This window comes from Perognathus longimembris, chromosome 4 (assembly GCF_023159225.1).
Source record: "Perognathus longimembris pacificus isolate PPM17 chromosome 4, ASM2315922v1, whole genome shotgun sequence".
Taxonomy (NCBI): domain Eukaryota; kingdom Metazoa; phylum Chordata; class Mammalia; order Rodentia; family Heteromyidae; genus Perognathus; species Perognathus longimembris.
The window spans coordinates 89,166,100-89,187,469 of record NC_063164.1 but is presented as its reverse complement, the minus strand read 5'-3'; the positions used below and the strand labels follow the sequence as shown (position 1 = coordinate 89,187,469).

At 39.3% G+C, this 21,370-nt stretch overlaps 1 long non-coding RNA gene across 1 annotated transcript; it reads right to left on the bottom strand.

Moving 5' to 3' along the window:
• Positions 1-360: 360 nt before the first annotated feature.
• Positions 361-15,068, bottom strand: LOC125350051. Its single transcript, XR_007210670.1, has 3 exons — positions 15,048-15,068; positions 2,268-2,272; positions 361-406 (listed from the first exon to the last, which is right to left on the bottom strand). It is a non-coding gene; the product is annotated as an uncharacterized LOC125350051 (long non-coding RNA).
• Positions 15,069-21,370: the final 6,302 nt, after the last annotated feature.

The following is a 21,370-nucleotide window of genomic DNA, read 5'->3' as shown; positions in this document are numbered from 1 at the left end:
TAATAGCCTGGCTTCAAAACCAGAATCCAATGAAGCATCAGGAGCAAAACTACAGACTCAAATTTCCAGACACAATATTAAGATTTTATCACCAAGCTTGCATCATACATATGCTTGCTTCCCAACCACTTCCAAAGATTCAAATTCTCTCTCCCTTCTAGAAAACCAGATTAGCAAAGCTCCTTGTTTCTTACAATGAAGAGCTTAGTATTTTCTGCAAGTGGAAAAATGATCAAATTTAGATTCATTTAATAAAGTTTCATATTGGAACAAGAAGGCTAATATCTCCATATTCTTATCTGAACCTCCATTAAAAATTATATGCAGCCTGTAATGTTAGTTACACAGGAGGCTAAGATCTGACAATCATAGTTCAAAGCAAGCCTGGGTAGAAAAGTCCATGAGACTGCAAACACCAATTAACCAGCAAAAAACTGGAAGAAGGGGCTGGGAATATGGCCTAGTGGCAAGAGTGCTTGCCTCATATACATGAAGCCTTGGGTTTGATTCTCCAGTACCACATAAATAGAAATGACCAGAAGTGGCCCTGTGGCTCAAGTGGTAGAGTGCTAGCCTTGAGAAAAAAAAAAAAAAAAGAAAAAAAAAGAAGCCAAGGACAGTGCTCAGGCCCTATGTCCAAGCCCCGGGACTGGCAAAAAAAAAAAAAAAAAAAAAAAAAAAAAAAAGAAAGAAAAAAGAAAACTGGAAGAAGAAGTATGGCTCAAAAAATAGATAGCCTTGAATTGAAAAACCAAGCAAGAGATCCTAAATTCAAGCCCCAGTTCAAGTATGTGCATAGATGCATGTACACACACACACACACACACACACACACACACACACACACACACACTATATGATTCAATAAGTAATGCAAATAGCTGAACTTACAAAGTTTATTTTTGGTGTTAGACCAAATATCTAATCATCTTTCAGTAGTTTTTACTCTTGAGCATTTCCTAAAGCTGGGAGGTTTCAGAAATAGTTAATCCAATGCAATGACATAGAGAGAACGAAAATATAAAAAGGGAAAAGTATGCTGCATGACCACACTCAAAGAAAACATGGCTGAGCATGCCCCAAATGCTCAGCCTCTAAAGATTTCATTAGGCTAAAACCAAAAGTTTTTCTGGAATAAAGCATATGTGCTTCTAAAGTTGTTGGTACCTTGCAAAAGCACACAATAAAAACCAAACTGCTTAGTATGTGAATAGGGCTCGAGGTACAATAATAAGAAAAAACATTGCCAGTAACACATTTTTAAACAGTAGCTACCTAATAAAAACAGAGGCAGAGTTTTACATGTTAAGTGATTTTATATATATATATATACACATATGTATATATAATAAATAGGGCACTTCACCTCATAAAAAAATCATGTGGAGTTGGCAATAGAAAAAGATGTAGCTCATAAGTTACTGTAAATTGGTGGGAAAAGAGTACCTGAAATCTGAGGGAAAGTTGTTAAACTTTACAAGTGTGTGGGGCTACTGCTAACATATAGGCAAACTTTTTGTATTACCATGTGTGTAGGTTCAGCTGGGTGAAGTTTTCAGCATGCACCTAATGTTCCTCTCAGAGGGCAGGCATTTTATGTATGGTAATTACTTGGTTCATGCTTGTCTTTCACCTGCTTCAGAACAAATGAAAAAATTGGCATTTTTAAAACAAGTGTTGTAGCAGTACTAACTTTACTGGGAATTGATTACATGCATATAAGAAGTAAAGACTGAAGTTTAGAGATTAGAGAGCTGAGAAGGATTTAACCATCATCTCTTCTGAGCTGGATCTTTTCTGTGCTGATTAGTCACATGTGTAACCTAGCTACTCAAGAGGGCAACATCTGAGCATCTAGATTCAATGCAGGCTGGTCATAAAACTGTGTAAGTCTTATCTCTAAGTAACTGCCAACAGGTTGTAAGTGGAGATGTTCCTTAAGTGCTGATCACCAGCTTTGAGTGAAAAAGTTATGGTACAGCATCTAGACTCTGAGTTCAAACTCCAGTACTGATAAATACACACACACACACACACACACACACACACACACACACACACAATCCATTCTAATTTGTGTGCTGCTATGACAGTTAATGTTAAGCTTTTTTCCAGTGTAAACTAAGAAAGAGAAGGAAGAAGTTTTGATGGGTAAAACAAGTGCTTAGTTACAGACAAGTCCCAAGTTCATTGATAAGGTATCTCAACTGTTAAGAAAAGTCAGTTTGGACACCTTAAGAGTGATTGGGCAACCCGAAGAAGAACACTGCTTCTACTTCCAGTGAGAAGACAAATCTCACTCAAGAAACAGAATGAGAACACTGCTAGTTTCCCTAGTTCGCTCCTTTGAGGTTCCTGCAAGAGTCCTGGGTGTTGACAGTTAACATTTAGTTGTTATTACAGTTGATGTTATCCATATTATTGTGGCCTTTGAAGAGCATGCGGCCAAGGGGATGAGGCTCACACCTGTAATCTTAGTTACTTAGGAGGCTGAAATCTCAAGATTGAAGTTCTAAGCCTGCCTGGGCAGGAAAGTCCAGGAAATTCTAATCTTCAATTAGCCACCAATAAAATCAGTGGAGCTATTGCTCAAGTGGTAAAGTGACAGCTCAGAGTGAAAAAGCTAAGGGACAGCGCCCAGGCCCAATTGATTGATTGTTCAAGCTCCAATAGTGGCACATATCACACACACACAAAAGAAGAGTGATTCATCTACTTTCAAAGGGTAGGAGCTCATTGGCAAAGGAAGCCTGATTTGTCTAGACACAGATGGAGGAAGCATGGATATAAGTTTCTTTTCCAAATGCAATTAAGGAGAGGAAGGAAAAGACTTTGCTGGGAGTAATTCTAATCCACTATGCAATGTTACATTCTACTTGGAATATCTTCCAGGATTTAATATTCAGTGACTATGACTACTACATACACATACCAAAAAACAGGCACTAATGCAGGCTTCCAGAGTCATTGATTCCCTGTGTATGGCACCAGAGGGCAACACTCGTTTATTTACTTCTATTATTATCTTTAAGTTGTTCTACAAAAAGATTTCAAGTGAGTATATCAGTTTGTGAATACAGTACATCTTGGTCCATGCCACCCCTTTTGCCGTTCTGACTCATTTGTTCCCAACCCCACCCGGCTCCTCTATTTACCTAGTCACATTTTTTCATATGTACATTCAATATTTTGACTGCATTCGCCTGTCTTTCCTCTCTCCACTTGTCTACCTCCCTCCTCTTGAACCATTTCCGAGCCCCTTCAACATATGCTTCAGCTAACTGCAAGTTAGTTGTTGAAAGGAATTACACTAGTGAACTCCTCCTCTACCTGGATCATACATCGTACTTCAGTTAATATCTGTTTATGTAGGTATATAACCCTGGATATAGTTACAAATACAACAAAAAGGAGATCCACCGACTTCACATATGAAAAGGTATTGTACAGTGCAGTTTTACATAAGAGATATGTCCAGATGCAATTTCATAAATGCAAGAGTTTGAAAATGAACAAGAGAACAAGTATTAAATATGAAACAGAACAATTTTTTTTCTTATTTACTTTTTCCTAGTCACTGATTGAGGGGAAAAAAAGTAGAAGAGAAACCTCTGAGATTTTTGTGAATGGTAGCACCACTGAGGGCCATCCTTGTTGTTGTGGAAAGGAAGAGAAAAGCAACCTGCTTTCAAAGGAAGGGTACTTGATTACTCAACATTGGACAAGAAATGGGTGTGGTGTGAGGGTATGGCATACAAAGAAACACACTTGAATTTCCCATACTTTTCTAACTACGCAGAATAGAGCAGTTTTGTAAAGAAACTATGAGTTTTCGGGTAAGAAAATAAAGCTTTTCCCTTTTATTGACAATACCGTTCTTTTGATTTCTACATTGCTTTTTGTCTCTTCTCACAGTTCAACCAGCAGATGTGGTGTAATGTCATCCACTTACTCAAGTGGGTGCACCGCTAACGTGCTTTTGCAGGACACATTTCCTACATGCACTTTGCTACCAATTCTATAAAGTAATAAATAAAATGAGTTTGACTTAAAGGTTTCTAGACATGTATTTTCCTTCATTTCTGACTCATGGGAGAGATTGATAAACAAAGCAAGATCACAACACACAACACCCACTAGAGCAGCAACCATAAAAGAAAAATATCATGAAGGCAATCTCAATGCCCAATAAAATCTATCCTATTCTACCTGCAAAGAGTTCCTATAAATCACCAATGTTTAAGAAAATAAAAGGTAATTTGCTATTTTCAATAAAGCTTCATTGATTTCCAACTGTATAAATTCCATTATAGTGGTTGGCCTTTTCTTTTTTAAATTATGCTTCTTAACCAAATGTAAGTTTTCACCAAGATAGCACACAGCTGATACTCCAATTCCAATTTCTTTGAGCAGATAAATATAGCCTGGAACTATTGACTCAAAATGCATTACATTTCTTCACTGGAAAATTATTTTTTAATTAAAATTTTTAATGAAAAGAAGTAAACATCATAGAATCGAAAGGTTTTGTTTATGTTTTGCCTTTCCCTGGAAACAAGGAAACAGGTATTCCACCTATATCCATATTAGGCTTTTCATTCAGATATTAAACAAAAAAAGCAGGTCTAACAAGATGAGTACAGAAGTCAAGCAAAAATTCTCACTCCAATATTTCTCAAGAGCCAATTAGTAGGAAGCCTTTAGGAAGAGAACAATGAATCAATTCTTTGCAGCAAAAAATTATAGAAATCCTTACCCTTTAGTCAGAACAAGTGATGGATAACCACCATAATAAACTCAGTGGGCAGGCCTGCAATCCACATTTCTCAGTGGACTCTTCCCTCTCTCCCCAAAGAATTGTGTATCAGAACTCTAGTGTGCTTGCTCCATCCTTCATTCACTGTCTGAGATTCCTGCTTCCAGGGAAACAAGAAAGGGCCAGCTGAAGCAGCAATCTTAGTTCCTTACAAACCTTTGTCCTGGGTGAAGAGAGGGGAAGGGAGGCTGGGCTGGGCTGGGAACAGGCACAAAGGCAATGACACACAGTAATCACGTCCAAGGTGAAGTGGAGTCTGCCATCGACTCACAACACAGCAACCTGCTTGTAAATCTTGAATATTCCTGCTTACAAGCTCTTGAAATAATCTGCCTTATCATAGCTCTTCAAGGGGGAAAGTGTGTGAGTAAGCATGGTACGTGCATGTGCACAAGTGTATATAAAAGTGAGCATGCTTTGAGGTGTGTGTGTGTGTGTGTAAAAAGAGGGAACATGCAGCAGTGTGAGCAAAAGGAAGGGAAGTGGGCTGGGCAAGGGCAGGATGTGACCCACATATGGAATGAGCAGGAGGACAATGAGGACCCCAGCGCCCAGCCAGTGCACTCTAGGGCAGCAGCTTTCAAAACAAGATTCACAGCTTTGTGGAGAGCTGGGTATGAGGAAATGGAACACAAAACAAGCTCATTGAAATAAGCAATCATATACAAAATGAGCTGCCCAAATCACCAAACGTCAGCGTTCAGGATACCATGGGCTCCTGGATCCCATTTTAATACAGCCTGTGGGTTTCTATTTCTCCTTGCTAAAAGCTTTCTGTCTCAGTGGTGTAGAATTCCAGAGGACCCAATTAACACCAAACTTGGCTAGCTCCCTGGTATAATCAATATGAAATAAGCTGCCTTTTGGCATCTCCATAAAATACAACAGCCAGGAAACTAGGTCTGTTGCTTTTCTACTTCCCCTGTCAAGCAAAGGCAAGAGAGGGAGGTGCTATCAGATTCAGGTAGGTGGAAGGATCCTAAGGAAGTGACTTGCTGGAACACATGCTGAGAACTTTAGATCCAACAGAGGGATGGAGTCCCTGAATCCTCAGATTTTTTTTTTTCTTTTTATGGCTAACAGGCTTACCCTCACGTGAGTTTTTCTAGTTTTGATTCACTGAGGCTCTAATCAGCAAGAGGCTCCCTAACATGATTCAACTCTTCTGGCAAATGATTGACACCTTCTAGAGAACATTTTCTGGTAAATACGACTGTTCCTTCACAGTAACCGTCATAATAAATACTCAATTAAAACTGAGTTCTTCGAAAGGAGGTGGGGATGAAGAAAGAAAAGGGAGAAGAAAGAATATAATGAAACTATGTTGCATGTACATTCATGATGAGCCCTGTTTAAAAACTAGTGCTTTTTCTATGGTCCTAATTGCATTTCACTGATCATTTGCAAGTCACTGATCAGTTTTCATATAGATAAAAACAATATCTGTAACAGCACTGCCATTTTAAGTACATGGATTTTTGTATGTCTGTGGAAAAAAAACTGTTTTCAAATTAGGGTCTTCATTTTACACTATTTTATTTCTAGTACAACTAGTTTACTCTATATTTACAAACCACTTTTACTGTCCTTTTCTCACTTTGGAAATATATCACAAGAAGGAGAGAGGTGGAATAAAACTTTTCAACACACGTACACACTTAAGATCCAGGAGAAGGGGCAACTTCAAAGGGAATGCCCTGTTTCTTTCATTGTAGTTATAATCACCTCATTTCAGAAATATGTGGCCAGAAAACAAAAGTTTGTAAGTTCAGAGCTACAATCACTAGGCTCACATACGGCTAAAATTATCTCTGATAAAATTCCTAAAGATACGAGTTTCCATAAGAATGAGGCTTATTTAAAAGATTCATGAAATAAATCACTAATTCTCATGGGTTACTGATGGTCTTGGAGAGTGCAATCAGAGCTTGGAAACCTGTGTTTAAATCATCTAGCCAGGGAGAAAGATGGAATTAACAAGTGACAGGAATGAAACAGAGGAACTGTCAACACCAAGTCAAAATCTCATCCTCCTTGGCTTAATTCTGCACTTTATTTAACACAGATTTCTCCATATGAATCATTAGCCACTTCTTGTGAGGTCTGATACTTTCCAGTGTATGGCTGGAAACCCTTGGGCTGTGTATATATTATGTGAGGGGAGGGGTGGGCAGTCAAGGCAGGAGAAGAAGAACGGGGAGACCAATGATGGGTGGGTAAGTGCAATCATAATATTTAATGAATACACCTGAAGATGAAACCTGGTAAATTAAGGGGATAGGATGGAGCTGGGAGAGGTGGGGAGAATGATGAAAGGGGTGCCATTGACTAAGATGCAGTACACTCTGCATCTGACATACTGAATTAAAATTCCTTTGCACAACTACCTAACTTAATAAAATATGAAAAAAATTAATAAAGTAAATTTTTAAAAATGTCATGAAGCAAGCTGAACGTAGTCTATGGTAGGCATGGAATAATTGGTATTTGCATCCAGAGTCTGAAGATGAAGTCTAAGCAGTGGTATTCACAAGCATCTAATGTATATTCTTCAAGAAAACAATATTTTGGACCCAGCAAAGCTCATCTGCTAATTAAATGTGCACAATTTCAGTCTGCTTACTGGAATGCTTTTCATTGCATTTTCTTTCATCTCAGTTGACTGTATCTCTGCCTAGCCAGGTAGTGAGCCAAATTAAACAAAGTGAAACTCGTTAAATATTCTATTTTCACTTCAATATGATATTGTTTTCTTCTGTGTTGTTTGGAAAATAAACCAGAATGTAAACAGACTGACTCGTTTTGTTATGGAGCCATCACAGGCAAAGTGTCTCCGCAAACACTCAGTCCAAGCATTGTGGGGCCTGTCATTTGCCATGTGGCGAAACTTGTTTTATATAGGATTATGAAACTGAGAGCTCAGATCTCAGTAAAGGGCCTGGAAAAATGCTCCTTGGTGAGGAAGGGTTCTGAAATGTAAATTATGTTAGCTTCACAATAAATACAACTCTACTATCAATGTGAGTCCAAAAGCCTCTATAGAAGCCCCTAAGATGAAGCTAAGCAAAATGAACTCCAAGTTATGGAAACAAGTGGTTTATCATTTTTGTTTTATTTTCAACATACCATGTGAAATTATGTCCTTTTTCTTTTGTCTTTCTTTCCCTTGGTTTTACTTCTGATATCAGTGTAACTGCTTTTGGTAACCTGGATATTGTATATACATGTATTGGAACTGGGAAAGGGAAAGGGAATACCAAAATCTAACGACAAGGGATAAAAAGAAAAACCAACACAACAGCAATACTTACAAAACCATATGGTGTAAATTAACTTTACAACCCATGGGGGATGGGAAACGGGGAGGGGGGAAGTGGGGGAAAATTGAGGGAGGAGGTAATAAGTTGGATAAGAAATATATGCACTGCCTTACATATAAAACTGTAACCCCTCTGTATATCACTTTAACAATAAAGAAATGAAAATGAAAAAAGCCCCTATTGAAGCCCCTATAGCAGAAAGAAAAGAGGACACAGGATGGGTGGAAAGCGAGAATAGTAATAATAATAGCAATAATAATAATAATATAGCAGAGGATCCCCTCTACATTGGACATAGCTACATTGGACATTGATGAAAGAGAATTAAGCAACTCATAGGTGGGAAGGGGAAGGAAGGAATGAGTTAAAGAGGGAACAGATGTGCTAAACAAAAGGAATGTAATGTACATATCAGCTGAAATGGAGAAAGTCATTTTATTGATAATGCTCATAGACTTCATAAGCTATGTATAGTAGAATGACAATTTCATCATTGTGAAAGCTAAAATGTATACTGTGAAAAATATTGTAATAACTTAAACCCAATAATAAAAAACAAACTGTTAAAAAAAAGATAGAAGCCTCTATAGAAGCTCCTATAGAAGGCTCAGACAATGAAGAAAGCTGGACCTTCCCTTACCAGCAGGACATTGTTTCTTTTGTTGTTGTTCTTGTTTGTTGTTTTGCTTTGGACTTTTTTGTTTGATTGTTTTGCTTTCTTTTATTTATTTTTTGTTATTATCTTTAAGTAAGTTGTACAAAGGAGTTGCCATTTGACAAAGCAGTTTATACATATGATGTGTGTTGATGTCATTTGTTATTGGTGGAAATGGGAGGAAACAGTTGCCATGAGAAGCTAATAAATTTCAGTGAATCCATTAGGTTTAACTTCTTCTAAGGAAGAATTTTTTTTTAATTAAAAACTTTTTTCAAGTTCCCTCAAAAGTTGGGTTTCCATATACAGTTTCCATCTACCATTAATCTGGCATTCCCAGATGTTACCATCTTCCATTATTATATAACAATGATAGAAGCTAACAATGATAGCATTTAACAATGATAGAAGCTAACATTCATAGCATATTATTACTGATTAATCAACATATTTCTCAGTTTTGCCAGTTGTCTCACAAGTGTCCACTTGATCCAGAATCCAGTTGAGGAATTTGCACGAATTTGGCTGTCTCGTCTCCTTCATCTCCTTGCTACTTGAAGACTAAGTAGTCATATTGTAGAATACATCTCAATTTGCGATCAACTGGAGGCTCTTTAAGGTGTCTACTATGGAAATGAATCCCATAGAAGTGATATTGTTTCTCCTGTACCATATCAAAAGGTAGATATACAGGTATACCTCTTTTCTGATGATACTAACTTTGATCATTTGGTTAACTTTGTAATATTCTGGGATTCCTCACTGTGAAATTATTTTTCCTTTTTCAGCTGCTAAATTTCTTATGGGGAGATATTTCAGGGCTAAGAAATACCTTGCTTCTCATCATAATTTTCACCCATGAATTCTAAAGCCCATTGTTAATTCTTGTTTATTAGTCATTGCTGTTGTTTTTCTCAAATGCTGATTGCCTACTCCATTATTAATTATTTTAGATCTCTGATTAGCATTCTTCTTTATAGAGGAATTGTCTTTATTAGTATAGGAATTTAATTTAAAAGAAAACGTTATAAAGTTGAAATACCCCCCCCCACGCACACACATCAAATAATTGATTTGTCCATAAAGTACCTGATTTTTGAGAAGGTAAACCCTGAAGCACTCACTTTCAGCCTTCTGCTGGCATTTCAAAACTGTTCTGCAGCTGTACTGCAGGAAAGAAGATGGAAGAATGGCAGGATGGGTGAGTGCCACAAGCTTCTCACTAATGACTAGGGCTTATAATGAGAGAACTTCGAAATAAATATATTACTTCTTAAAATAATCGATTTAAGAAAACACATCCAATGTGCCCCATTTATGACCTGTTTCTGGTGCAGAAATGAATTCACCAGATTATACTGCATTTCATGATCATACCTGAGTAGGTCTGACCCATTTACGTAATTGTGCCTGCCCCGTATGATGCAAAAGGGCCCCTGGGATGGGCCACACTCCAGTCCATCCTTCAGCCCTAAGTGCCCATCCATTCCCTCTGGCTGTCATGTTTCTGCTTTAGCTCTTTGTTTTATCTCACTGTTTCCAGGATCTAGTTGCTCTGAGTCCTAGACATAAGCACCCTTCTTAACTTTCACTATTCATATGATGCCCTCACATTAAGAACAGGACAGATCCTATCTCTCTCTCATTATGATGTCTTTCATGCCCACAAACAACCAAGTGACAACTACAGAGCTGTCTGAAAGACATAATTTTCAGCCATGGGAGTTACATGAATATAAACAGACTACCCAAAAAGAGATTCTATGAGAGCAATTTTGAATATTCATCCCAGAAAGGAAAGTCCCCACTTGTCACCTAGTTACAACTTTCTTACTAACTTGTCCTCTTTAACTCTTTCTACTTGCAAATGCAAAGCAGAAATGCCAGCCCTGAAACTTTGGGCCTTAACCAGACTGCCCCCAAAGAGCAGATGCCTGAGAAGCAGCACACTGTGATCAGCAACTTGCTAGAGAATACTCTGTAGAAATTAATTCCAAATCCAGAATGGATGCTGGAGAAGATCTGGGGTCAGAAACAACTGCTCAAGCACTGTGTACATAACCAAAAGATAGTTATGTTGACTTATATCACAAGCCAACTTGCCCAAAAGACCAGAAATCCGCATGGATAGGACTGAGAGACACGAGAATCAAATGAGGAAAATTGCTAGAGAATACCTTGCAAACCATGGTAATAATACTCTTTCTTTCCAGATACATAAATTCTAAAACACCCTTTCAAACAATAAAAATGTTGAACAGAAGGTTGTCAGATCTCAGTTTTCAAGTTAAATCTCTGCATGAACACACAATAGCTAAAACATGGTCCTATATTTATTATTTACTATTAGTATCTAAAACCCTCTCAATTATATTTTCATAGGCTCTCAACATTTTCTCCTCTGCTGTACTAGCCGCTGTTTTCTGTTAAAATGTTATGTTCAAGTGACAAAATGAGTCCAAACTTCCCCCAACTCCATTTTTCTGACTAACCATTCCACATTATCAATGTTTCACTGAAATGGGGAGGGTGAGTCTAGTTGGCACTGTCTTGGCCAGATAGTGGAGAGGAAAATGTGTTTAACTGGTGCCATCTTGACTTCATGGTGGAAGAAGGTGAAGTACCACCTCCTAGGTGATGGGCATGCCTGAATTTCCAGAGACAGGGGCAAGGACTTGGACAGTAGGTTACTTCTGAGTTTCCTGTGATGCTTCTGTGTGTCCCTGACACTATTTAGGTCCAGACCAGCTCAGGTGTGGATACACCATGCCTCATGTCTCCTGTGTCTCTGGCTCCCCTCCGGTTACTGTGAGTGTCCCACTTTAGCTCTCCGTGAAGGGATCTAGTGTTTTTGTATTGTTTTCTGCTATTTATTTCCTTTCTGGCTCTCATGGCTCAGTTTTTTAGTCATGTTAAGTATATTAGAAGGGCTGCAGGTCTTTTTGACAGGAGTCCACTGCAGATGCTGCTGGCTCTCTAATAGACTCCCAATTCAACCTCTCAAAATGTGGCTTCTTTGCATCTCGCCAAACTGGATTTACCTTACAACATCACAGATAAATTAAAAATAGTGAGGCACTTACACTGTGCTATTGGAACTGCAAGCTAAATAATAAATGTATTTTTCTTACATTAATTTTGATGGCAAGAAATTCAAATACTTTCAATACTCTAGAAAAGCAAAATACTCAGGCCCTGACCCTTAGCTCAAAGTATAGGGCCCAGTTCTTTAAGTTCTATGTATAAAAATCAGTTAGTAGGTTAGAGGTGGTACTCAATTGGTAGAGTGTCTGCCTAGCAATTTCAAAGCCTTGAGTCCAAATGCCAGTGCCACCCAAACAAACACATAAGCAAATCCATTGTTAGTACTTCAAAGTGTTAAATATCCATACCATACTTTTGAAAGTTAGATAACTGGTTATAAATGAATTAACTGACAATAATAGACTCTATGGAAAGCTCAAATAGTATAATTGTTTAGAAGACAAGATCAAAGCTCATCAAAATAAGTCCCAGAAAATGGGTATTTGAAAGGGACAGGTGTGGGGCCAAAGGGAGGGATAGACAAATGAAGGTGGGGGGGGGGAGTGGGGAGAATGTAGTCAATTCATTGAACATGCCAAAAAATTAAGAAAAATAAGAGAATAGGTGAATGAAGTGGGGTAAAAGTGTTGAAGGGGTGACACAGATCAACATGATTGTATATGAAAACTGCTTTGTTAAATAGAAAAAGAAATTCAACACATATCCTACAAAATGAAGAAAAGTGAGGGAAGGGGTAGATTGGGAATGTTGGATGCAAAAGTTGAAAGAGGTGACATTGATCATGAGGTATTATATTAATAAACTGCTTTGTTCTGTAGTTCTCCTTTGTAAAACTACTTAAAGACAGTTAAAATTTTTAAAAACTATTTACTCTCTGAACAGAAACTTCTAGAACATCAACAATGGTACAGGCTTGATGATTCATTTTTCTCTATTTATTAAAGAAGGAAAAGGCAAGGAAACATTTAAGGTAAACACAGTAAGTTTATTTGAAAGTAGATGGAAACCATAAATGAAAGTAATGAAACTTTCCATTTGTCCCTCCATCATCCAGAGCAGGGCTCAAGGAGGAGTCCACTTGGGAAGCAGTTCTAAAGTATGAGGGAGGGCTCCCCCCATGACTCCTCTCCTGGGCTTGACACTAATGGTTTGATGGCCTGTGTATGTGCAGCCTTGGCTCTTTCCACTGACTGAGTGGGGACCTCAGAGCACCATGAAAAGAAATACTAGAGTTAGAGCCCACAGCATTATGCGAAGAAGCACCATTTGAGAACCAGGAACCTAACGATGGGGTCTGCAACAGGTGATGCCCACTGCTTTTGGTTTCTAACTACCTAACAATCCCCCTTTCTCTCTCTCAGGCTGATGTACAGTGATGGGAATCTCCTTCTGACAAATGGGAAAATAATCCCCATTAACGTGAAACAGAGGGAAAAATGCAAGAGAAAACAATGCCACAGAATCCAAGAATTAGTACCAATGTACCACCCATCATAAATGGTGTTCACATAGGAAACAGGTTTCAGGAAGCTGACCTATTAAGAGGATATCAAGTTGTCCAGGGGCTTTCAGTTCTCCTCCTCAAGGGGTATCCACCAAGCATGTGTTCACTAGCCACAGCCGTGGTGTATGCAGAACAGTCTTTGATCCAAATGCAAATTCTCTAATGAGTTTGGATCCCTGGCCCTGATTCACACTCTGAATAGCTCTCCCAAACCACTTTTCCTGAAGCTCCCACACTGTTCATTAGCTCTGCTCTAAAACGAAGATGACAAAGCCTGAATGCCTGCTTATTTCCATAGTTGTTATTAAGTAAATACCATTTTGGTGAATAAAATTAAAGCAAGCCAACTTACAGGAAATGACTTCTTTCCCTTCCTGGAATCCTTATTAACATAACACTGAGGGACAATTAATGGGTGCCAAACAATTGTTAAATGAGTAATAAAAAAACAGTGATCATAATAACAAATTCCAAATTGAGCCTCTTTCTCATTCCAAGTAGTACTGAGAGCTCAGCTTTGATTTTTTTCTGCCAGTATAAAAACTAAATGTTTACAAATACAGAAACTGTTTATAAACACAGCTCTTTCGATATATAATCATGGAGTTTAGATATTTTTCCTCAGCAAGCTGATTTCTATCAACCAGCTTTTAGCAATTTTTTTCTTCTATTTTTCCCCTAAATTAAACTTAACATAAATGGTGCTAATGCGAAAGGAAAAAAAAAACTTAGGAAATAAAATAGTCTTTTGAATAGCACATGTAACAGGAGAAAGGATAGGTAGACAGTTACAACACACATCTTTACAATCTCCGTTTCAGTTTAGTTCACTATGCAGCCAGTCCACACACAAAGAGTCTTTTCCTCTAGAATTTCAGTTTCTGTGACATAAAACTACCAGGAGGTTCTAATGTTATTATCCAGTAGTACTTTAAAACTTCATGGAGAAAGACTTTGTGTCCTTTGTTTGGCAGTGTCCACCACTTATGCTAATGATTACCAATTCAACACCAGGGGCCCCTGACCTCCTTCTGATGGATCCACCTTACTCTGTGTTTCTGTGAATGTGTGGATCTGCCTTGCTCTGAGTGTCTGTGTGTGTCCAGGGGGATGAATGTGTGGACCCGATTTGCTCTGTGTGTCTGTGAGTCTCCAGGGGGGTGAATGTGTGGACCCTTGCATCCCTAGCACAGGTGGAGGGCTTGACTCTAACCTTTCATTGCCTTTCACTAGGATAATGTCTGTGAACTTCTGGAAGCTTCGGCACAGTGAAGCTGAACGACTCTGGGCTTCTTTGGGTCCTAGAAAAAGGTTGAGGGATTGTGTGTGTGTGTGGAGGGGGGGGGGGGGTCATACTTGTACCTCAAACCAGCAAGCAAATAACAGCACAAAACTCTAGACTGAATATAAATCATACAGGTGATAAAGTTATGGCATCTGATACTTTAATAATTGAAAACTCTCTGATCACCTGGGATAACTGCAAAACAAATGAATATCTCACTCAGAATACAGAAACAGTAGCAAGTGAACTGTCAGTTCTGAGCTCCAAGGCTAAGACTAACAAATGTATGTAAGTGTCCCCAGTTAGGAATAGTGCCAAGAATGAGACATTGGTGGCTTACACCTGTAATTCTAGCTACTCTGGAGGCTGAGATCTGAAGATTGTCGTTTGGAGTCAGCCTGATCAGAAAAGTCCTGAGACACATCTCTAATTAATCTGCAAAATCCAGAAATGTAGGTGTGGTCAATTGCTTGGCTGTCATTCTTGAGAGCTTGTTTGGAGGTTCTAGCAGGGGAGTGCAGCTACTCCTATACCCTTGACTGAAGACCAGTCCTCCTCTATCGGGGATGGTCGTCCTCTTTGACCAAGCCCGCAGCTTTGGGAGGGATGCACATGGAGCAGTGAGGGAGGAAGGAGACACCCACCTAGCCAGCCAGATCAGCCAAATCAACCCTGGCGATCAATGGGGTGACAGATGTCGCAGCCAGATCGCCCTCATATCCTGGGCTGTCATTCTTGAGTTAAAGGCTAAGGGACAGAGTCTAGGCCTTAAGTATATACCCAGTACTAGCACCAAAAGAAAAAAAAAATAAAAAAGAATGGGGTAGGATTTTCCATCCATCTGACCTCAGACTTTTCCTCTGCCTCTTGCCCTCTTACCTCTCCTCCCCAGATCACGAACAAGTGGACAAAGCGTATGGATGACTGACTGGTAGCTAGCTTGGCGCAGAATTCTTGCATCCAGCATCTATCCTTCTCTCCTTATAAGAGGAATCTGATCCTGGAGAATAAGGTACAAATATGCTCTCCTACTCCCTCCAGACATGTGAGCAGGACTTTTTGCACACTAGCAGCTAGAGTCTCCAGATACTCTGATCACAGATTTATCTATGACCATTCAACCACATATACTTACTTGTACGAAACTGTCAGCTATGATAAAGGACAAAAAGAAAATGAAAACCCAAAGGGGGATGAAAATCACATAGGCCAGCTGACTGGCAAAGATGAACAGCTGAGAAAAACAATGGAGGTCAGAAGTCAAGCCCTGACCCTAGGCTGCTTGTCATTGAAAGCACACAAGTAAAGCATTTTATGTTTCAGAATGTAAAAAGAACTCTTCTTCCACATAACATTTGCTGAAGAAAACTCATAAAAGGTCAGCAGCAAGGAACCAAAAATGGCAAAAGCAAAATGTCATCCTGCTGGTATTATTTTGAAGATTCTGGTGTGCCTCCAACAATGTCACAAAGAGAGAAAGACACTGAGCAACTGTGAACAGCTAACGATTCATTGTACTTATAAATTGATATGATGAATTGAAACCCCTTTGCTCAAATAATACTGATAACAATAATTGATAATAATAATATGTTAGCCAAATGCTAGTGATCCACATCTGTAATCATAACTAGTTGGAAAGTGGAGATCTGATTGATGATTGCATCTCAAAGCCAGCAAGGCCTGGAAAGTCCAAGAGACTCTCACCTCCACTTACTATCAAATAGCTAGAAATGGAACTGTGGTTCAAATGGTAGAGTGCCAACCTTGAATAAGAAAACTACAGGGCATCACTTTGGTTCTATATAAGCCCTTGGACATACATTAAAATATATATATAAAAAAAGGCTAACTCACAGTTTAACAAAATACACACCAGAAATGGGTATATTTGAAATGGGGAGACATAATTCAGGTAAGGAGGTAGAGAGAGGAAAGGGGAAGAATGGAATCATAAAATTAAATGCACATCCTACCAAAATTAATAAAATGCAGGGGAGGAGTTGGGTTGGGAAGGATGGGAGTGAATGACAAAAGGGGTGATAGTGGGCTGGGGATATGGCCTAGGGGCAAGAGTGCTTGCCTTGTATACATGAAGACCTGGGTTCAATTCCCCAGCACCACATATACAGAAAGTGGCCAGAAGTGGCACTGTGGCTCAAGTGGCAGAGTGCTAGCCTTGAGTAAAAAGAAGCCAGGGACAGTGCTCAGGCCCTGAGTCCAAGGCCCAGGACTGGCAAAAAAAAAAAGGGGGGGGTGATAGTGACCAAGGTGTTTTGTGTTCATAAACTGCTTTGTTGAATGGCAAGTCCTTTGTATAACTACTTAAAGATAATTTTAAAAGAATAAAAAGTATTGTGTTAGACCAGAGGTAAAACAAGTTAAGGGGCAACCAAATATCATTCATTTAACTATGTAATTGACAAATACATAAAGACTTTCACTTTTTTCTAGCCAGGCGTAAAGTTCTAGCTATAGGAAAAAGAGTAATCAAGGGAGAGATAGCTTTAATTAGGTAATTTAAATCAGACCTTAAGACCTCAAATACAAACTTTCACAGTGACCTGTGCTGTGAAGACAGCAGTTTGTTGGTAGAGACTGGGAGAAAGAAAACTCTCTTCTACATGAGGCACTGGAGAATGCTTCTCTAAGATGAAATCATCAGGCACTTTTGTGTCCCCAGTTACAAAGGCTCTGACTGAACAGTCGGCTGCATGTGTATGAACTTGGATTGTTTCCTACTCTCCAGGAAAGTAGGAGGGACAACCTGCCTTTGCCCTCTTATGCTCTCCTGGGGCACAAAGACCCAGGCACGTGGTAAGCAATACAGAACCCTCCACACAGCACCAATGCAACAAGACCACAAGAATGACTTGACCAAAAAGTTACACTCTGGTGCAAGACTTGTTATGAACAAAATTCTAGCTATAGGAACTACAATACACAAGCTAGTTGCTGGGGGCGCTCACTTCACTCAGGAAGCTGAGATCTGCAGAGTCACAGTTGGAAGCCAGCTCTGGATGAAAAAGTTTGCCAGATTCCACCTACAAAATAGTTAACAAAAATGCAGGGTTAGAGACATGGCTGAAGTGGTAATGTGCCCATTTTGGCTCAGAGTCCCCAGTATCACCAAAATGTAAGATCAAAGGACCACAGCCTTTCATCTGTGCCCACATTTGACCCCTGTTGAGACAACTACAGTCACGTGCATGACGGCCTCCATTGTTATGTGGAAGTCATGGTCTCTGACAGAGGAAACTTCCTCATCTTGAGTTGCAAGCATCTGGCAGGGGAATTGGTCGTCAGTTAGCATCTGTTGGACACCTAGGATGAGGAGTAAAGACAAAGGGAAGGGCAGTTTGTGAAGGTTGCATTGAGCTGGCCTACAGAGAGCTTGGCTTCCTTGGACAGGGGGACCATTATAAACTACAATCACAGCAGGCCTCAGTGAGGATGACAAAAGGGAAGATAACCTACAAATGAACCCGAGGGCCTCTTCTGTGCAGCTTATCCACATTGCTGACAGCTACTGCTGATGCTGTTGAAATGAAGATGTGGCTTTTTGTTTCCTTCAATGAAAAGACATATATTAATTGTAGTGCTTCTAAAGACAGGAAACGTGGTTTTAAAAGCTTGATAATCACTTCTACATAAGCTTGCCTGCTGTGATTGTCAAGCCGAAGTCTTCAGCCATTCTCTGGGACCCACCTCCCTGCCATCACCCTGTTCTACATGGAATCCATCAATCTATGTGAATGCAGTGTCTTCTCCTGAGCACTCCAGGAGACAGCACGCACTTATTAGATTCATGAAGCAGCCTTCAAGGCCTTCTGAAAGGAAAAGAAAGACTACGGCATCTTTGTCTGCATTATATCCCATTCCTTAGTCCAACTCTTCTCATCTCAAAACCGTATCTCACCAGAGGCCTAGGTTAGCTCCTGGAAGAAGGCAAATGACAAGCTGAGCTTCCTGCCTCCACACCCACACAAAATGGACTTGCCTTTCTTGATTCCCTTGAAGAAGCACTCAGCAGCTCCAAAGTGCATTCCCTTCGACAGAGCCTTCCAACCCAAACCCATCTTTATAATCATGCTCACTTCTGCCTGTGTACCTAAGTGTATCCCTCCATTTCTACTCCCTTTCAGACTCATTCAAATGCCAGGGAATGATGTGCCTCAAAAGTCTGACGTCAAGGAGAGTTAGCCCTTACGCAGCAGCTCTACTCACCAGCAGCAAGTCCAGTACCCAACCCAGGAAGCCTTTTGCCAGCAAGAAATAACAGATATGGCCACAGATTTTCATGCATCCAAGCAACTTGATAAGTGTTCTGAACTCCAACAAAAGAATCAATGACTGTGAGTGCCAAGCTGATCACATAGGTCCATTCTTTTAGAAGATTTGTCCCATTTGTAAAAAGAAGCCAGGGCTGTCTGTCTGTCATGTTTGGTGAGAGAGCTCAATCTCACTTGTGCATTGTTAAATTCAAAACATATGATGTTGGTGGGAGGAGGGAGCAAAGGAGAAACTTAGTTATTTTGAGAGAATAGGGTTGTCTGACCTGGAAAAATACAAATAAAAGTGCTTAAATGGCTGGGCGCCAGTTGCTCACTCCTGTAATCCTAGCTACTCAGGAGGCTGAGGTCTGAAGATTGTGATTCAGAGCTAGCTTGGGCAGGAGCAGGAACATCTTTGAGAGACTCTTATTTCCAATTATGTACTTAAAAAACAGAAGTGGCACTATGGCGCAAAGTGGTAGAGCACTAGCCTTGAGCAAAAGTGTTCAGGGACAGCACCCAGGCCCTGATTCAAGCCCCATGACTGACAAAAAAGAAATGTGTCTAAATGGCCACCATTCATAGGTTACATGAAGAAGTAAACAAAGGTAACTTGTCTATTTCAGCAAACCAAAGCCCCAAACTGTCTCATTAAAGCATGAGATTTCAATAACCATGACTGTTCCTATACCATGCCACTATTTTTAATTCAAGTCATTTTCTACTAATCCAATAGCACCTTGTTTTTTAAAACACCAATGTGGAAGCAAGTTAAGACAACACAAAGTATGTATCAATGTACAAAGAGAAACCAGACATGCATCAAAAGCAGGAGAAAGCATTGGCCTTTATAGGAATGGAAGCCTTGAGAAAGGGTTCTATATTCTAAATAAAGAAGCAAAGAACTTTTCCAACTGACTTGCATAGTCCCATTTACTATGGCCAGAGTAATTTCCCTAAATAGAATGCATTTATCTCTGGGAGACAGAATATAATTCATTAATTAAAGCTAAAATGAAGAATGTACAGGTTTTCTAGTTTATTAGATCCCTGTGAAAGAGTTAAAGGTCCCCTGCTCAAATATCCTCTCTTCCTGTGCTTCAAGATAAGTATTGGGAGATTTATATGCCATGAATTTCCAATTACCCATCTCCACCAGCTGTGCTGTCAGTTACCACTTGTCTTACTCTGAATGTCTTCACCACCCCATTTCCCTGTTGTGCTCACAGAAACAAGCTTATTCTTCTGAGAAGAGCTTACCACTAGTCAGACAAATCCTGTCTTATTCTGTGCAGTTTATGCTGGAGAGAATTTCTTACTAATTACTACCATCCTACCTTCTCAATCTATTCAATAAAGCACAAATTTTCACAGATTGTGGGTAATTTTAAGATTTCCAAAAAGAATCTACAGACAAAAGTATCCACCCTACATCCACACTGTGTCCACTGAAGCAGAATTGATGAGCTCTCAAGAGCTCTCCTCCCCCTTTGACATCTGTAAGCAGGTGGGAGAATTCTTAATGATAACTACACTCACATAGAAACCAGCAGAACACAGAACACAATATTTTTGCAAAAGCATGCTTTCAAAATGTTATGGATTTGAAGGGGAAAACACTGAATATGGACATGAGGTGTTTTGGGTTTTTTTCTGGAGAGTGAATTAAGGCTTAAAATTCTTGTTAAAAAGATTGTAAATAGTCTGAATATCAGTGCTGAAATTAAATATCTACAAATAATCACTGATAGAATAATGGTCAGTCTTAATGACATAATTTACTTATTATAATTCCTCCCAAACATGCATCCACTTAGTTGAAGAGTGGTACTTACATTTAGAAGGGTTTCTGTTAAACACTGAGACCAGGAAAGAAAATAATAAACGGATACCATCCCTTCCCAGGAAAAGCCTGGAGAAACTTGTAAAGAGATGATTTAAGTGAAACACTATGAAATGGGGGAGAAAGGTGAATGGGGTGACATTGATCAAGATGCTCTGTACTCATGAACTGACATTTAGATTTGAAACCTATTTGCACAAGTACTGTTTTCACAAAATATTTTACAAACATTTAAAACAGGATGAGAATTCATTGGTGTATGAGAGGAATTCATGGGGACCATCACTAGAAAGATTGTTAGGAACTAAGTCCAGTCAGCTCCAGTCATCAAGCTGCACAGAGCATCTAATTCTTTGGTTTCTCCTCTTCTTCTTTCGTATACATTGGTTTGCTTTTTACTAGGAGAAGAGATTAGAAGCAAGATAACTGAGGTTGAAGCTTCAGTTTTATTGTTTATTTGAAGTTTGGATAACTCTACACATATGGGGCTTTAATTACTACCAGGCCTTAATACTCACTGTTCTGGGTCACTGTGCTGTCTACATATCATTAGATGTACATTCCAACCCAAGAAATTCCACAATGAGGCCGTAAGGCCTGTAGTGATTCATGGAAGCATGCACAAATG